Source organism: Lissotriton helveticus, chromosome 4_1 (genome assembly GCF_964261635.1).
Source record: "Lissotriton helveticus chromosome 4_1, aLisHel1.1, whole genome shotgun sequence".
Taxonomy (NCBI): domain Eukaryota; kingdom Metazoa; phylum Chordata; class Amphibia; order Caudata; family Salamandridae; genus Lissotriton; species Lissotriton helveticus.
In genome coordinates this window covers 520,902,771-520,909,700 of record NC_136063.1, presented here as the reverse complement: position 1 = coordinate 520,909,700, position 6,930 = coordinate 520,902,771, and the positions used below count along the sequence as shown (strand labels likewise).

The window sequence follows — 6,930 nt, the reverse complement described above, 5'->3', positions numbered from 1 at the left end:
CAAGTGCGGGTCGGAATATTACCCCTGCAATCTCACGCATTCAAGTGGTCACTAAAAGAAGGAGGGACTAATCTCTGTGACCTATGCAAAGGTGGGGTGCAAGACCTAGAACACGTCCTGTTCATTTGTCCAAATGAGACTGTGGTTGCAGCCAAGAACAGATACATAATTCCGATCAAAATGAAATGTAAAATAAATTCAGTCCAGAATCTGATTTCACTCTACCAAGCTCCACCAAATGAATTTGTGTGTATTAGCATGTACAACTTTTTAAAAACATTTTTAAAAATGTATTAGTGTAATAATTTTATTAGTAAAAAATGTAATTGATATTGTCTAAAAAAATTGTTGTTCTCGTCAGAGAACTGAATCATATAAAAATTATTTCATTTCATTTCATTTCAGGCTAGGCATGGAAAACCAATAGAAACGCGTGCTGAACCATTAGAAATATGTAACTCACTCGGGTGTGCAAAACTGAGATGCGTGACAGTTTTAATGGCAGCGTCTGACGATGTGTGCACGTGAAATGGGGCTAACTAATACTTACTGTTAAAAAAATATTTAGAGATTAGGCAGATATAGCTCTAGGAATTAAGCGCCTGGTGTTGATATTTGATATGATATGCAGGTCATCCATTCTCATTCTAGTAGGACCACCGGGGCATCTCATGCTTCAGAGGCCCATTCAGTGCATCGAATTACATTTGATAATAGTAAATCCCGTTGACATGCGCTTAGAAATTGTAAAACAATGACACTACACGCAATGTAAAAATAAAGTGATTTTATATGAGCAGATTTCAGTAAAGGCTGTTAATTGTTGAAGAGGTGGATGCCCGCAGTGACATCAGGTAACCTCTTTGAGAACATTGCCCGCTGGGTTAAAGGAGAACGGACAGTGCGTAATAGAGTGTGCCGAAGGGTATTCCCAGGCTGTCTGGGTATAAAGTATGAGACCCTCTGGGTGCCCATACAACCAGGGGAGGGGTGGTAGTGCCCTCCGTCACCGAGATTAGGAGGAACATGCACATGCAAGCTAAGTGGCCCTTGGGCCGTCTGCAGAGGGGCACTCGGCGCCACACAGAGAGGGGGTTGGGGCGCCGCCTCCCAGAGAGAGAGCAGAGGCAGACCCCTGCCAGCTGCTGCTTCTGCTGCGGCTGTGCCGCCCAGCGCTGTCACGCGCACTCCCCGCCCTGCACACACGTACAGGCGGAGGCACACATGCCAGGCTGGCCGCGCAGGGGCTGGAGGCGGCCCACAGGAGTCCTCCTCGCCGGGGAGGTAATTAACAAGGTAGGTGACCTCACTGAGCCCTAACTCTTCCCGGCTGCCAACGTGAAGAGTGGCCGCGGCGGTGTTTATCCACACCGTGTGCCTTTTGCCTGGCAGAGAGGAGCCTGGCAAGGCTGCCCCGCCGCTGCCACTGCGAGCTGCTGTCCCACCGCGATGGGCGGACAGTCTAGGTCTTATTGCTGTGTACCAGGGAAAGGCGATTATGCACCATCTGGGGGTTATTAAATGCTGAAGGAAATGTTGATTTTCGTTCCGGCCGGGAGCCAAATGATACATTCAGCGTTCATGTAACGCAGTATGCCAACCAGTGAGTTAGCAGCGGTTCACCTGACAGGTGTGGTATTAAAAGGATATCTGACGCTGAAGAGACACATGGAATTATGCATTGCCCGAAGTGAAGGAGTATTACTTCCAGGGATGGGGCTCACTCAGTATTTTGGCGCCGAGTGTCTAGGTCGTGGGACAAGTGGCTACACTTAGGGGTGAGTAGACTGGGTAAGGGGTCTTTTCGTGTAAAGAGACAGTGCAGTAAACGGTCCATCGCACCTGACGACAAATAAGATAGCTTTAAAAACGTGATATGCATGTCTGCTCCTCTGGTTATGATACCGTGAGTGATTTTTTTTAATTAAATGTCCGTGCATGTAGATTGAAATATGTCGTTTACGCTGTTTCGTTCAGAGCGCAAAACCAGCAAAGTAAACGGGTGGCAAAGCAGATTTTCCACCCGTTAATTGGCCCAATTCAGTTTTATTGGCAGCAACAGGCATATATAAAGCCTCCATCGCTGGCACAAAGAGGTAATTACTCCAGCCGGTGACAGCGTGCGCTGCGAGCACAGCCACAATACAGGCTGTGAGTTCGCTGGGCGGTCTCCGTGGACCACACACACTGTTGCCAAGCAACAAGGTCTGCTTCCCTTAAAACTACATAGGAAAAATCTGAAGAAAATAGAGAATGTAGAAATGCCAATGCTCTGTAAAGAATACTTTCATTTTGTTGTGAATTGCAGTTAATACACTCGTTCTCGCCACTTCGAGAGCACAAGTGGTGCGTCGCTTTTACACAGGAGAGGCGCTGTTAACCAAAGTCTAGTGAAGTGTGACTTGGTGCCATACGATAATTCACCTGAAGGGCTTTAAGTGATGCTACACGTGCTGGACTAGTTGGTATGAAATACATTTTTTGGGGTGTGGGGGGAGGTGAGCTAGCTTTTACCATCTGTGTTAAAAGCCGTTCTAGCAAGGGCTGTCTGGCTTCAGTACAAACCGTGAACTGGGATGCGCCCTGGAGTGATTACCAGCGCCGGAGATTAATTGACCCCCCCCCCCCCCCCAGCCCATTTTAATACCTCTATAGCTGCGGTACATACGCTAAACACACTGTAGCTTTCGGGGACACTCTACTTCGGTAAAGGTGCACATCCCATCATCTATCAGAGAGATTTTACAATGGGAACCCCAGGGAGGAGACGGGCCCGCGACTGTGTATGGCAGAGCTGAGCGGGCGCGGCTTTACACATGTTTATGCCAACAGTTTGCTGGCGTAAAAAGGTTCAGCTGCCAGCCATGTTTTTGTTATCAGACATCCGAGCGTAGGAAGCCTGTGTTGAAATGCGTTCCTGAGATGTGACAGTAGAACTGCAAACATAGAAGGCGGCGCAAACAACTATCACATTATCCGTTTTTTACAGTATTTGTACTGTGGCGCATCAGCTACTTACTGTGCGCTTTGGCATAGGAGGTGAGGGCACAGCCCCTCTCCCCATCAAAAGGGGTGTAAGGCAAGGATGTGTACTGGCCCCTTTTCTTTTTAATTTATATATTAATGGGTTGGAACGAGCACTCCTTGACAATAACCAGGATTTCCCCATAGCAGGTGGCCGATCAGTACCTGCACTTCTCTATGCGGATGACGCAGTACTGATGTCTAGAACTCAAATCGACCTGCAGAGGGCCTTAGATAGTTTTACAGAATTTATGGAGAACTTAGGTCACTCAATTAACAAATCAAAGACCTATATTATGTATTGTGGTGGGAGAAGAAATAGGCCAAGGAACATGTACGTGGGCGGGCAGAAGTTAGCTATAACCAAGAACTTCTCCTATCTTGGTATTATGTTCAATCAAAGCAACTCATGGGCACAAGCAATAGAAACAAAAAGGATGGCCTTTGAAAAGACAACAGCTGCCCTTTCCTCCTTTTCCAAGAAACTAGGTAGGACGCGCCCATCAGAATTCAAATTTACAAGGCCAAATGTACCTCAACGGTTATATACAGGGCGGGAGTGTGGGGTTTTGCTGCTGCTCAGCCAATCCAAGTAGTGGAAAATTCATTTTTAAGATATCTTTTATCTGTCCCAGCTAGTACCTCCTCTTTTGTCTTCCTTGACGAATTGGGTTTTCCATATATCTCGGACCTCATAAAACTTGAACCCAACCTGCTATGGCACAGAATATGGACAGAAGAGCAAACTCAGTTAAATAGAGAGATAATTCAAGATTGTCTTAAACTTGAGGGGGCTTTAAAAATTCCCTGGGTCAGGTACGTGCGAAATTTCATGAGTGACCTAGGGCACGCAGAATATTTTACCGAACCTAATATTATGCAAGACATCCCCAGAAAGAAACTGTGAAAGGAGGGGCTCCAGCACCTGGGTATGATAAGAATGTCGGGATAGTGTTTAAAATTCACTGTAAAACAACACCAGCTAATTTTCAACTCCTTTGACATGCAATGTATCTAACATTTGTACCAGACAGCTTTGATAGGCGGCTCTTAACATAGTTCAGGCTGGATATCGTTCATAGATTAGTGACTTTTCCAAAAGTGAACGACTGGTCAGGGACACTGCAACCCTGCCCATGTGATATGCAGGCTCAACAGTCCACAATACATTTAGTCCTATTTTGTAAATATTATGTAACGTCAAGGGAATTGTGGATATTACCACTTTTAAAGCAACAGGGGCTAAGGCAATGTCGTCCGGCTATGGTTAAACTCCAGTTTCTGGAGAAAGAATATGTAGCTTGGGGCATAGCAAGGTTCCTGAAGAAAGCACTGCACTTTAGAAAAAGTATGCTATGTGAAGATTTTTAAACTGTGATGAACCTCATGTGATGACTTTTAAACATTTAAACTGTGATGAATTATAACTGACTGGACATTTGCCGTTCTTTCTTTTTAGAACTATTTTTTATATTAACTATTATACCTAGGTATTTGTATAAGTGTAATAATTGTTATTGTTTGTATTTTTATGAATGTCTCACACTTTTATGATTGTAAAAAGATGCAGTTGAATAAAGCTTTCATGGACTTGACTTGACTATCACAAGCACTTTCATTCGGGAAACATCACTTACAACGCAACTTTTACCACGCAATGCTTTTACATCGCAGCTTTTACAACGCAAACCATTACAACGCATTGCGCTGGGGGTCGCTCTAGGATAGGGAATATATTTAATTTACTATCGAACACCTTCCCTACTATCCACAGGGACTGGAGTTGGAATAGTAAATTAAATAATTCACTATCCAGCGCCCCAAAGCACTATGCGTTGTAATGATATGCGTTGTAAAACTCACATTGTAAAAGCATGCGATGTAAAAGCATGCGTTGTAATGTCGTACATCCCTTTAATTCAGGTCTCCCACGGTAAGGTTCAAGTTAATAGTAATGCATGAGTAATATGCATATTTATCCTTGGTCCAGAGAACGTTTCTTCCTAAATCATCGACTTAGATGGGGTATTTACATGCAATTCCAAAGATGCGGACACCTAGGAAGGCGTATTAAAGCCGAGGCATTAGACCCTAATCTAGCGTTTAATACAGGAAGGAACAACAGTGAATAACTACAGACCGTTGTGACGCTGGACTGCATCTTTCCTTTTACAACAGCGGGTAGCTGGAGGGGGCCATAGAGGAGGGATGAGTAATTGTATTCTGACATCAGGTCATCTTTATTCAATTTCTAATGATATGTTTCATGATGGCTGCCATGCTCTTTAGCTACAGCAGTGCTGTATAGTAAACACTGTACCACACACGTCACTAACGCTTATTTCAGTAATTCACCAGCCTCGATTTTAGCTATATCCTAACAAAACATTGGCTCTTTCAGGTTATGTTTCTTATAATTCAGTGAAATGATATTTGAATATAGTGCAGCAGGGGGATGTCTTTAGTGGAACAGAGCACTCAATTCTGGACCTGCTGAGTTACAAGTCCTCTTCCCCACATGGAGGAAGGGGGCATGGGAGGCCATGGACTTTGAGAGCGGTTTGCAAGCAGAGGTTCAGGGTCTGGTGTTTTCAAATGATTCAGCATCAGCAAAGGCTTAAGGAAAGATTCACAAACAGAAAAGGCTCTATGAAGGTGAAGAGCTTTTTTAGGTCGGGCATTCGAGACCTCTTGTATATACTTTAGTATGTACTTATATGGGTATGTACTTTGAGGGCTCTGGAGATTAACCCTAAGCCTTGTCTGCTTCCACTTAGAGACTTTTGATTTTCTGTTCAACTGCCTCTATTTACCTGTCTTAATAGAAAACAACCAGTAGAAGTCAGTAAAATACCAGAATTGCTTGCTGCTGAGGGACTTGCAGTTTTTTAATTTTTCTGGCAACTGCCTCTATTTAACTTTCTTGATAGAAAACGACTAGCAGAGGTCAGTAAAATACCAGAATCACTTTAGCATTCTCTAGATTCCAGTCCATAGAAACTGTCTTCCACAAGCACCCGTAGAGAATTGTATATTTTTTTTCAAATCTTGTATTTTCAGTAATATGACCACCAAAGGCACTGATTTTATATTAAAACAAGCATTGGCATAGCCAATAGGTCTCACCTTTGGGACCTTATAAGTATTTAGTTACGCAGCAGGTCTCAAAGGCGAGACCTATTGGCTAGGCCAATGCTTTTTTTGGCTAGGCTCTGGGGAGATTAAGGGGCATATTACCAACCAATAGAGATCATTTTTGTCTCTAACTTGTTTAGAGACAAAAATTATCGCCGCACATCGGCGATTTTTATCGCAGATAAACCTTGCTATTAGCAAGGTTTATCGCAAATGCGATAAAAAACGGCCGCAATGCATGAATATCGCTGAAAAGTCAGCGATATTCATGCATTATCGAGCAAATGCTCTTAGCCATGTTATCCACCTCCCATTGGTTAACATGGCTAAGAACTGCTCAGGGCAGGTGTTAGCTTTTGGAGATATTCGCGCTTAGCGCGAAAGTTGGTAATAGGAGATAGCGATGTTAGCGACTGTTTCCAGTCGCTAACATCTTGGCACGCCCACTTTGCATGTCATTAGTGATAAACATCACTGACATGCAAAGCGGGGCCCAAGATGGTCGCTATCTCCTATTAGCTGTCGCTAACTGGTGTTAGCGACAGCTTGGTAATAGGGAGATAATTTTATCTCCGCTTTCTTGGCTTTTAAAGCCAAAAAAGCGGAGATAAACCCCCTTGATAATATGCCCCTAAGTGATTTGCCCAGAATCACAGAATGTTGAGCATCCCTGCTGAGACTCGACCTCGGTTCCCCAGCTCAGAGGTTGGCTGCCTTAGCTCTGAGCCATAATGTCCTTTTCACCCATCACATAATTGTACATCCAATAGA

The 6,930-nt window shown here is 44.0% G+C and overlaps 1 protein-coding gene across 2 annotated transcripts in view; it reads left to right on the top strand.

The window, feature by feature from the left end:
- The first annotated feature begins 1,211 nt into the window (after positions 1–1,211).
- The window catches only part of PKIA (cAMP-dependent protein kinase inhibitor alpha), a 312,952-nt gene continuing 307,233 nt past the window's right edge, over positions 1,212–6,930 (top strand). Inside the window, exon 1 of one of the 2 annotated variants that reach the window (XM_078685612.1) lies at positions 1,212–1,296. The gene's annotated coding sequence lies outside the window, so the exon portion shown is untranslated. The remainder of the gene's footprint in view (positions 1,297–6,930) is intronic. The other variant, XM_078685611.1, reaches the window with a different exon arrangement.